The sequence below is a fragment of the Phyllobates terribilis genome, unplaced genomic scaffold (assembly GCF_046119375.1).
Source record: "Phyllobates terribilis strain yellow unplaced genomic scaffold, ASM4611937v1 Scaffold_4396__1_contigs__length_61467, whole genome shotgun sequence".
Taxonomy (NCBI): domain Eukaryota; kingdom Metazoa; phylum Chordata; class Amphibia; order Anura; family Dendrobatidae; genus Phyllobates; species Phyllobates terribilis.
In genome coordinates this window covers 47,917-60,189 of record NW_027367148.1, presented here as the reverse complement: position 1 = coordinate 60,189, position 12,273 = coordinate 47,917, and the positions used below count along the sequence as shown (strand labels likewise).

Here is a 12,273-nt window from a genome sequence, read left to right as displayed (position 1 = left end):
TTTTTCCAAGATGCATATCAAATTACCTGCAAAAGAGTAGTAATATCATATAATTACAAGTATTCGATCACAAAAAGCATAAGTGTTGGTTTCTTCCTAACTTAAATGACCTAACCAGCCCCTGGAAATCTATTGCCCTCTATGACAGACACCCGCATTTCAAAAGAAGGAAAGGAACATGCAAATATATGAAACGGAATAAGAAATACATACTTGCATATAAAATGTACTATCATTGCAAAACCCAGGAAGAAGTATGCTAACTTAGTCATGAAAAGTCACAGGCTACTTAAATCCTATCTAATTTCAGCATGAAATAATTAAGGAAAGGAATAACCAAGTACCAAAGGCGAAGACCTTGCTGCCACATTCCTTAAGTCCAACATTTCGTTGCTATCAGCTGGAAAAATTATACTCCTTGATAAATCAAAAAGTAAATTACCATCTTATCACGAAGGCGTTCAGTGGCACATACAATAAGTTCAGCAGGATACTCAGTCACATTGAGAGCTTTTATTCGTACATCTACCTGATCAATCTGTTTTCAAAAATCAAAAGGGAATATAGTCATAACCAAGAAGATCAAAGACATAAACAACATACTCAGTCAGAAAATATTGTTAACTTAGTAGAAATGTGTTTTTATAGCATACCACTAATTCTTCGATAATGTGGGGGATGATTGCAACAAGCATATCAGGTGCAACACAATATATTCCATATATTATATCATGATAAGATCCTCTAAGACCACTCTGCGTACTATCTCTCTCCAACATGCAAGATGTTAAAAATCCACAAATAGCAGGCTTCATTCTTTCTGCACAGCTCTGGATGAGCTTCAAAGCAAGTTGATATGAAGCTGATTGAGAGCCCTTAATCCAAAGTCAACAAAATAATTAACATCAAGAAATGCATCAATTCCTCAATATTATTCAGGTAACTGACTTACCTCCCCTTTATTTTGGAAATTTTGCAGAAAGACTTCGAGTAACGGTTGAGATATATCCTCTTGGTTACATATAAATGCCATAATATACCACATCCAGTTTCTTGAATGAGCAAGAGCCATGGAGACAGCGCCTCTCATAAAACCAGCCCACCATATAATCACCTATAAAAATAAGGCCTTCATTCTTTAGGCGTCATTAAAAACACAAAATGAATGAGAGATGGGGAAAGAAGAAGAAGTTTACTTGCTGTCTGATGCTTATTTTCTAGGAACCAGCTTTTTTGGTCAAATTTCTTACGAATGACAGTGGGAAGACAAGAGCTGCTCGTCCAACCATCACTAGAAACAGCAATATTGAACTCACAACAATCAATCTTCCAGGACTGCCAAAATTCAAACAAGATTGGGTTGAGTAAGATTGAGTCCAAAACGGAACAAACTGAATGTCACACTTACATATCATGAACAAATCTCCACTTGTCCATATCCAATGCATCCATACCCACATACAGAAAGATGAATGTTTCCGCAACAAATGACAGCGTAGAAAATGCATGCCTGCATTCATTAGTATAATTAGTCATGTAGAAAATACAAAAAAGACTAATGAGCGCCCAAACATATTATATATAATAGAAATTCCTACTTTGTAGTGATTCTTGAACTTTCTGTGACATTATGCCATGTGTAGTGGGACATCACAATTCCACAGAAGAACACTGTAAGGATGCCACTTAAATAGAACAACTGCAAGCAAAAAACTATAATGAAACCCCGAAAGATTACTAACGCTGCAATTTCAAAATATCAGTTTTCAACTTTCAAGGCATCATTTTGAGCTGTCATTTCATAGCTGCATAAGATTTCATGATCATAAAACCATTAACATTTAACATAGTGCAACTTTGCACTAGGAAAAAATGGTACAAAAATGGGATTTTATAGGATCTTACTTCCGCAAGCATGTAAGAAAATTAAGCCATGAGAATCACAAGAGCAACTTCCCGGTCAGTTGAATGCTTACGATATAAAATAAACGTTTTAAGCAAGTGAATAATGGAGTTGATAAAAAATTCATCAATAGATAACTCATAGCTAAACACGCTCATAGCACTCTCATAATTCAGAGAAGTAAAAAAAATACTACATTAACATGTGGAAATGGAATATCTAACATACCTGCCAGTATACAGTTTTCTGATGATATATGCACTAAGTAGTCGAGTCTGCAGAGATAGAATATGATCAGTTTTGAGGAGAAGAATCAACCATAGTTTTTGGATTGTACAATTAAATTAGTATATAGGATATTGGATCACTAACCATTACACCGAGTGACGTACTTGCAAAAAATAATTCTAAGAAGTTTCCAATAAACTTCATGGTTATCTTGGCACTGATATTTGAGAGATCAAAATTCTGAATCGCATTAAACAACACAACTGAAGTGGCATCGTTTACAACACCTTCCCCAAACACCAGACTGTAAAGAAGTGGTGTCTCATCCTGATTAAGGACCTGTTCTCCAACAAATTGAGCTGTTAATTATATTCTCAATATAGCAAAAAACTAAGTTTTCATAATTATGACTTCAAATGTTTACCAACCTGCAATGTGCATACAGAGTCGGTTGCAGCAAATATTGCACCAATGGCTGCAGAATTTAGACATGTGTTATGATTGCCTGCATGATGTCGATAGCTGAATTGATAGAAGACTTTAAAGAAGCATTATCTGCATGTATACAAGAAGTAAATTCCTTGAATGAGTACAACCAATAAATCTAATATTTGAGTTAAATAGAATGCATACCCTTGCACCAACAGTGATTGGAAGGCGGATTGTGCTTGACTCTAGATCATTGATCGCTCCTGCTAGTGATGTAGAATGATCTCTCTCTAGTAAAGCCCAATCTTCAAGGTAGGCCAATTGAACATCATTAATCAACAATGGAGTCATCAGTTGCTATACGCAATAGCAAACATAAAAAATTCACCACTTGTACTAACAAATATTGAACAGTAAAGAACTTACTTGCTCATTCAACACCACATTCAGGTTCAGGTCTAGTCGAAATTGCTGAAGATTTATCCGCTTCATGATCACAGAATCCCAAAGTTCTAGAGTTGCCATCCACACATTGTACAATGTTTCCTGCATTGGTGAAGATTTCCTTCAAAATGGGTAAATAATAATGTCTCACTCAAAGTAGTTAGGGGATATTTATTTCCACGTATAGAGGATGAGTCATGAAAGGATCAAAATTTCCAACAGAGAGAAAGAAAGGCTATGGGTTGAAATAAACTAAAGGAATTTGCATGTAATTGGGTATTTACTGGTGCATAATTTCCATTTCTATAATGCGGTCTGATATGAGTGTAAAAAAAGGGGTTCATAAACATCCTGCAAAAAAGAAAGAAAAAAAGGACTGAGCAATTGTTGTGCGTGATAGTGAAAGGGTGGAACTTCAAAAAGGAAATAGCAGACATACCTTAAATGTTTTATCAGAAAAAGAGGGATCATGATCCAATATTCTCATGATTTCACAATCAGGTTATTTGCAGATGGAAAAGCATAGTCTGTACTAATCAGGTTCACTTGAAGGTGTATGAAACAGAAGGCATGATATAAATCTCAAACGGAAAGGGAGAATGACATGTTAGCAGATGAAAAAAGGTTTCAGTATACGCACCACGAGAAGAAATGTCTGAGTCCAATAGGGTGGAAGTGGTGAGAAACTAGTCTTTTTGTTCAAAACATATATGCATCCAAGTTTTTTGTCAAGAGAGGTCTAGTAAATTGCATCTCGATTCTCACAAGTGGATCATATGGTGGAGAATGAATGTAACTAACATTCTAAGCACAAAATGTAATCGAAATGCTACGCACCCCTGTTTTGGTTAAAAATAATAGCATGAAGGCTCATATATATATTCAACACGTGTCAAGAACGATTGTCCAAATCGATAAGAGCATAAGCATGATACACCATGTGCCAATACTAAATTGCTTGCACATGTATCCATCACAGTTCGCACATCATGTGTAGCTCTTACTATCAAACTCAAACTTTGCATATGCCTGAATGAGCCATGTATCGCCACTAATTGTTTTATCAGCTACTTCTATCTATCTTGTTGCCAAATGTTAAATAATTTAGCGCACTGAAGATCATTTTTCATTTATAAAAATCAAAGTTTGGACGCGGGGCAGAATTAACCTACAACTTATCAGTTGAGAACGCTACCATACAACATACAAATTGAAAATTGACAATCTCATTGAACAAATAAAAAATTGCACAAATCCATACCTCTGAATTGATGTGATACAAATTGAGGAAATCGTAATCAAGATCCAAAAGAATGACATAATACACAATTCTAACCAATCAAAACTCTAGTCCACATTCAAACATTAATTGAAGAACTCCATATAAAAAAATTGATGAAAATCATCGCAATTAAGGGAAAAGAATATAAGGCTAACCGTTTGTGAGCCGGAAAAAGGTGAATGAAGAGTCGGCGTTTGGTATTAAAAAAGACCGACTGAGGTCGGGGCTAGGCTGCTCGTGAGGTCGTACCACTAGTGGAAAAAACCCTTTTTGCGGCGGGAATTTTGACACTTGTTGAGGTGTATACCGTTGTCAACTAATAAGGGGGCTGCAACAAGTGGGAACACTTTTAGAGGCGGGCTAAATACACCTCAAAAAGGACACTTTTAGAGGCGGGTCTAACTAAGCCCGCCTCTAAAAGTGCCTCAACAAGTGCCACATAGGGCACTTGTTGGGGCGGGTTGGCCTATTGTACGCCTCAACAAGGGCTTTTAGAGGAGGGCTGGCCTATTGTACGCCTCTAAAAGCACGCACTTGTTGAGGCGGGCCGCCTTAAGCCCGCCTCAACAAGTACTTTTAGAGGCGGGCCTCTATAGGCCCGTCTCTAAAAGTGCCTCAACAAGGGCTTTTAGAGGCGGGCTGGTCTATTGTACGCCTCTAAAAGCACGATTGAAACACTTTCCTGAATCCAGAAATAGTATTTCTCAAATCAATTCAACATGATAACAAGCTATCTCAATGGTAAATGAACAATTTGTGAAAGTTGAACTGCATCACCATGAGTTTCGATCTACAATTTAGTAATACCATACTGATAATTAACTATTAACTCGTATTATTATTAATACAAATTTATCCGCTTCAATATAAGCAGAAAAAGACTATAAACAGAGCCGAATTAGATACTAACCTTGGTATTTGCTTTAGCAGACAGCAATCTGAGCCTTGTGCTAGAATTTTTGACAGGATATACTTCATTTAAACGTATCTCTACGTATCTTGTATTCTTGGGAGGATCAATTCTTCTTGACACACAGTCCACCAGAATTGAGTTTTTGAAATATTGTAAGAAGAAACCTAAATCATAATCTTTGATTGAACTTGAAATCAAAATTTGTGTACAAAATCATCAAGCAGTGAAAACTTTAAAGTAAATTCTGCTTAAATGCAGTCCGACTATACTTACTGCAACAGTGTTGATGATTCAGCTATAATTCCCGTAGCAGTCCTTTTCAATTTTTCACCCTGTCATAAGAAATATAAAAATTACAGATAGGGATACTGTTTGAGTGAGTAGAGTCTGAGGAGACAAGTAATGGAAATATAAAAATCATGCACTACATTCATGAGAGATACTAATACATTGTAGAAAATAATTACAGCAAACTCAACAACACCACTAACTTAAAACAGATATTAAAATCAATTTTCACATTCTTATAAAGATTTTATCCTTAAATAGTACCAAAACATGCTAAATTACCGTGAAATATCCATTACATCTATTCTTATTTCAAAGGGAAAAAATGATCAGGTAACTGACTACTCAAATGAGTTTCAAGCATTAAATTCATGTTAAAGCTGATTTCCTTCACTTATATTCTCATGATAGAAGTGACAATGATTATAAATCTAAAAGCCCATATTTCATTTTCAATTTCCTATGAGAACAGATTGGAAGACTAGCAAGAGTACTAAAAAGGTTAAATACAAAAACATTCTAGTCACAGCCATATAGAGCATTCCCACACAAAAACACCAACACGACATACCTATCAAGTACCTATGATAAACTTCAATGCAATTGCTACTAAATTCAAGATTCGGTAGATTTATCTTTGGCATTCTTCATACTTACTCAACTGCTATTACGAAAACAATATCAAAACAAAGGAACTTATAGGTCATCAGAATCTAACATCAAGAACTAACCCACATCCCAATAACTCAGAATATAGACTTCTTTGCTCAATCCAGAAATGTCTAATCATAATCATTCGTTATCAGATGCAGGCCACTTTAAAGTGGTAAGCTTTCGCCACACTTACTCTTAAATTACACAAACTACTTGTCAGGAGTAGAACGATAACATCTGAACTTAGGCTTAAAAGACAATCGAGTGAAAAGAGACCTACTCTTAATTCGGAGGGCGTTTTCCTTTTGAGCTTCATAGCAACTCCTCCGCATAGAAGAGCTGATTCCGAAGCCATAGCCCGGTTTCGCAACTTTGGCCATATGACACAATTTCGAACTGACGCTGTATAGTGAAAAGAAACCTAATTCCGGAAAGAATAACAATTCAAAGATAAAGAAAAGGAAATCCGATCACTAGAACATACTGTAGGCGGCACAGTGCTTCAATGAAATTGAAGAGAACAAAGAAACATCATTTCAAATGTGTACCTGGTTAAATAGTTAGACAGCAATCTTCTACACTTGAGAGATGGTAAGAACGAAAGGGTGTAGAAATCGATTTTCCCTAAATGAGGAATTTAGGGCAAAGCCGAAAGAAAACCAGTGCACTTTCTTGGGCGCCTGTATTGTGCGTGAGATTGAAAAAATGGGAGAAATGGATCAACAGCAGGAGCAGAGATGGTGAAGCGGGAGCGTAGAAATTTGGGGGAAAAGTGAGGGTTATTTCAATTTGGGGTTTGAAGTAACCATTTCGTTTCCCTCCTCTGTAGGCCTTAAAAGAGGCGGGCATTTTAGCCCGCCTCTAATAGTCAGCCCGAAGGCTCATTTTTATTGAGGCGGACATTCTTGGCCCGCCTCAATAAATGCTTATAGAGGAGGGCTCTTGTAGGCCCGCCTCTATAAAATCTACCGGGAAAAAATTTTCCGGATACTTTTGAGGCGTATAATGTTATGCCCGCCTCAATAAATTTTTTTGAGGCGTATAAAGTAATTTTCCGCCTCAAAAACCTGAAAATATGATAACATAGGACGTTTTTGAGGCGTTTTTTTTAGGTCCGCCTCTAAAAGGGAGCCTCAACAAGTGTTTTTTCTTCTAGTGTACACCAACTCGATCCGCCATCCCGTTTGAGTAAACTCAAACGCCACGCCGAGGAAGTTCGTAGGCGATGGAGAGGCGATGGAGGGGACGCACGTTGACGAAGTTCGCAGGCGATGGAGGAGACGAACCGAGGAATTCGTATTTGAAAAGTTAACGCAAATGAATTGTCTGAGTGGGAGATGAAACACAAATGAATTGTCTGAGCGGGAGATGAAGCGGGAGATTGTAAAAATAAGTGCCCAAAATTGATTTTCTATATATGGTGTATTTGATTTTCTATATATGGTGTATTTGATTTTCTATATATGAGGTATTAAATTGGTTGTAAAAAAAGTCTAGCTTTATATCTCGTGTAATACTAGCCCGTGATATTTGATTACCTATATGTCTCGGACTATTTCCACGTATGGTGTATATGATATGTGGTTAATTATTTTCAGCTTTATATCTTGTGTAAAACAAGCCCGAGATATTTGCTATGGGGTATTTGACTCTTTTTGTAGTAGTGAACGTGAAGACATGGACAAGATCATAAGCCTCGCTACTGCCAAAGAGATGTGGCATGTTGTGGTTGACATGCATCGTGGTATTGATGATATGAAGAACAACCGTAAGTTTGAATTACAACAAGAGTTCCACTCGTTCAAGATGGGTGAGACTGAAAGCTTGTCAAGCTACCATTCAAGATTCCAGTTCTAGCAGATAAAATATTTGCCGCTGGAATCGTCACCGAACCATGGACGCTCTCCCTAGCTTTCATCCATGGTGTAAACAATAGGTATGACACCACCAAGAAAATCATGTTGATGACCGAGAAGACCAAAGAACTTCCAGTCTCAGTGCTCGATGGGAAGTTCAGGGTTCAAGAACTCAAAGATCAAGAACAGGCTCACTCAATAAAGGAATCCAAGGGCACCGCGTTAATGCTCACCAAAGTCCTTCAAAAGCTCGACAGCGAGACCTCCGCAGATGATGATGAGGAAGCTGAAATGACAATGATGACCAAGATGGTCAAGAAGTTCCTAAAAAGCAAAGGGAGCTTCAAGAAGGAGCAGACTGCCAAGAGGGACCTTACCAACGTGACCTGCTACAATTGCCATCAAAAGGGTCAATTAGCGAAGACATGTTCTAACCCTAAGGTCGCTGCAAGCACGAGTAAGGCCGAGGCCAAGAAAGATTTCTTCACCACTTGGGGCAATTCCGATGATGAGCTCGACCTTGGTGAAGACAAACAGGGTCAGTGCTTGATGGCACAAGAGGACTCAGATGACGACCAACCCGTCAAGGTATCCTCCATAAAACTCATTGTTTTTCCTAAAGAGGAGCTTATTAACTTGTGCCAAGGTTTAATTGAGGATAAATGGAACCTTAATGAGTCAAGATAATGAGTATAATGATGAAATCAGCGCACTTAAGGCTGAAATAATTGAGCTGTCTAAAAGGTTGCACGATGAACCTGTTGTTGTTACAAAGTTTTGCGAGCTTTGTAAGGGAAAGAGTAATAAGCATCCCTCAGACTCAAATATTTCAATCAAGCTTGAAACGATCTTGGACAAGCTCGATAAACTAAACTAGTCCATCGACGCAAAGACTGTTAACCAAACAGTTTTTGTTAGAGCGCGACCTGGTTTAGGCTACACTCCTGAGCAAACTACATCTAGCTCAAAAGATATCCTTCTTACTATCACAATGACTACCAATATTGAATGTCTTTCTAAATAATTGTAGTCTTGTAAGAGTAAGAACGATTATCTTGAGAGCAAGATGAAGGCGCTCGAGGAGAACCCCAAGGACACCAAAAGATGGTTCCATGGGGAAAAAGCACACCAGCTTTATATGAAGCAAGCCAAGACCTAGAAAGTTAAATTGGAAAAGAAGGCTCCCTTTCGCCCTGGAAAGGGTCAATATGAATACGTGCATGGCAACGTATATTGTACGCATTGTGGGATAAATGTCCATAGGGTGCATGAATGTGAGTCTAAAGGGCGCTTAGAGAAAAATCACATGCTAGATATAAATCTAAGCCCAACCAGGTTGTAGACTTAAATGATCCATCCTATTACCAACCTATTGCACCTAAGAACAAAGATAGACCTAGGAAAGCTACTATAAGGGGCGCTTCCACTAATCCACCCACTAAGCCTAAGCTTCAATGGGTCCCTAAAACCTGATTTCTCATATTTGCAAGTTGATACACAGGGCAAGTGATACATAGACAGTGGGTGCTTATGTCACATGACTGGGGACCCTAATTTTCTACTCTCGTTTCAATCAAGTGAAGGAGGAAGCATCTCCTTCGGGGACAAGAAACAAGGACACATAAAAGCAACAGGAAGCGTCCAACTGACACCAAATATTTAAACCTGAAATGTAAGCTTGGTGGATAGCTTAAAGTTCAATCTCCTGAATGTAGCTCAAATTTGTGACCAAGGAAGAAATGAGGTCACCTTTACAACCTCCGAGTGCGAGATTAAAGACTCAACAAAGGAGGTAATCATGAAGGGTAAGATAATAGACAATACATATCTCTTTAATCATTCTTTTACACCTTCCAAGTATCTATGCCTAACGACCCTCCAAGAAATAGTCCAATCTATGGCACCAGCATTTAGGGAACGATAGCTTGCATCTCTTGCACAAGCTACATCCAAGGGAGCTCGTTCGAGGTCTCCCTGAAATAAATTCAGACATGATGAAGCACTGTTCTGAGTACGCGTGAGCCAAGCTCACTAGACAACCACTATCTCCCACCAAGAAGATGGTGACCACCAAGCGACCCTTAGAGTTGCTCCATATGGACCTTTGTGGTCTAATACTACTCCAAAGCACTGGAGGTAAGTGATACATATTTGTTATAGTGGATGACTACTCATGCTTTACTTGGACCCTCTTTCTCAGGACTAAGGATGAAGCCTTTGAGGAATTTTCGTCTCTAGTTCTACTCCTGGAAAAGCAACTAGGGGTCTCTCTCAGCTCCATTCGCTCAGACCATGGGCTGGAGTTTGAGAATGGCCAATTCTTAACCTGTTGCAAGGAACAAGGGATCAATCATAATTTTTCAGCGCCTAGGACACCACAATAGAATGGTGTTGTAGAAAGAAATAACAGGATGCTTGAAGTGATGGCTCGAACAATGCTCCTTGGGAGCGACCTTCCCAAGAACTGTTGGGCACAAGTTGTAAGTACTGTGTGTTATATCATCAATAGGGCCATGCCGAGACACATCTTAGAGAAGACATCATACGAGCTTATCAAAGGGAACACTCCTAACCTCTCCCACCTACGTGTCTTTGGGTGCAAGTGTTATGTGCACAATTAACGGTAAGGACGACTTAGGTAAGTTTGATGCTCGAAATGATGAGGTTGTTTTCCTTGGTTATTCTCCTTCCAGTAAAGCTTATAGGGTACTTAACAAGAGGATCAAGAAGGTAGAAGAGAGCATCCATGTCTCATCTGATGAGAGACCCATTTCAGAGGACGCTACCAAGGACGTCGCCAACGAAGCTAAGGAGAGTCACGCCCCTTCACACCAAACTTCTCATCACCATCCCTCCTCAGTTTCCACTTTTGAGACTAATAGTGACGATGACGAGGATCCTTCAAACGATCCCTCGAATTAAGGCGCTCAAGAAGATGGCTCCAACTCAGACTCAACTCAAGAGGACTCTCAAGAAGATCCACAAGAAGCGACTCCTGAAGCTGATCAACCTAACACTAAAGGCAAAAGTCAAGATGAAGGTGTGGAGGTCTCCCCCATCGCTGGCACAAGCACCCAACCTTTTTCAGCGACCCTGTTCACCTTTTCAGTTCTCCCTCCAAAAGCTTCACCGAGAACCAAGTGCGGCCTAGGGAGACCTGGAAAGGACAAAGGCAAACCTCCCAAATCCCTAGAGACCTCAAAGAAGACTTCAACAACCCCTAGCAAGGATGCTACATCGACTTCAGAACCCTCAGCAACCCTCCTACCTGCTTCAACGACCCTTCCTTTGACTTCAGCGACCCCCGCAGCGGCGTCCTCTTCTCAAACAACTCCAGCTTCCTTATATCTCATTCCGGAAGCCATCACTATGAACACACGCAACTATCAACAAAAGAGCTCCTATAAGTCAGACCAGATTCTCACTCGATTTGTAGACAAGGTATTCACATGTTCGCAACTCAACAATCTCGCGGCGTTCAACTCTTTTGTGTCCCTAATCGAGCCAAAGAACATCCAGCAAGCCCTCTTGGATCCAGACTGGATAGTGGTGATGCAGGAGGAGCTCACAGAGTTTGAGAGACATAAGGTTTGGAGGCTCGTTCCCAGGCCCCCCAACAAGACCATCATAGGCATGCGTTGGGTATTCCGGAACAAGCTTGATGATTCAGGGAACATTGTGAGGAACAAAGCAATACTGGTGGCACATGCTATAGTCAACAAGAAGGGATAGACTACTACAAGACCTATGCTCCTGTATCTCACTTGGAGGCTATTTGACTGTTGATCGCCTTCGCCGCTTTGAAGAACTTCAAGCTCTACCAAATGGACGTCAAGACAACTTTTCTCAATTGTAACTTGAATGAAGAGGTAAACGTGAAGTAACCACCTGGTTTTGAAGATCAAGTTCACCCAAACCATGTGTTCTATCTTGACAGGGAACTCTATGGTCTGAAGCAAGCGCCCGAGCATGGTATGACTGCCTGTCTGAGTTCTTCATCAAGCATCACTATAGAAGGGGAGATGTGGACAAGACACTCTTCATAAGTGAGATTAATGGCGACATCATTATCGTACAAGTGTACGTTGATGACATCATCTTTGGGTCCACTAATGAAGAGCTCGTGCGCGACTTCAAAGAAAATATGAGCTCAAGGTTCAACATGAGCCTCATAGGTGAACTTACCTATTTCCTTGGATTGTAAGTAGTTCAAAAGACAGATGGCATCCAGATACACCAGCAAAAGTATCTAAGGGAGATTCTGAAGAATTTCTCT

At 39.5% G+C, this 12,273-nt stretch overlaps 1 pseudogene; it reads right to left on the bottom strand.

Annotated features, from left to right (window-relative positions):
- Positions 1-285: 285 nt before the first annotated feature.
- On the bottom strand, positions 286-3,085 carry LOC141249215 (uncharacterized; annotated as a pseudogene).
- Positions 3,086-12,273: the final 9,188 nt, after the last annotated feature.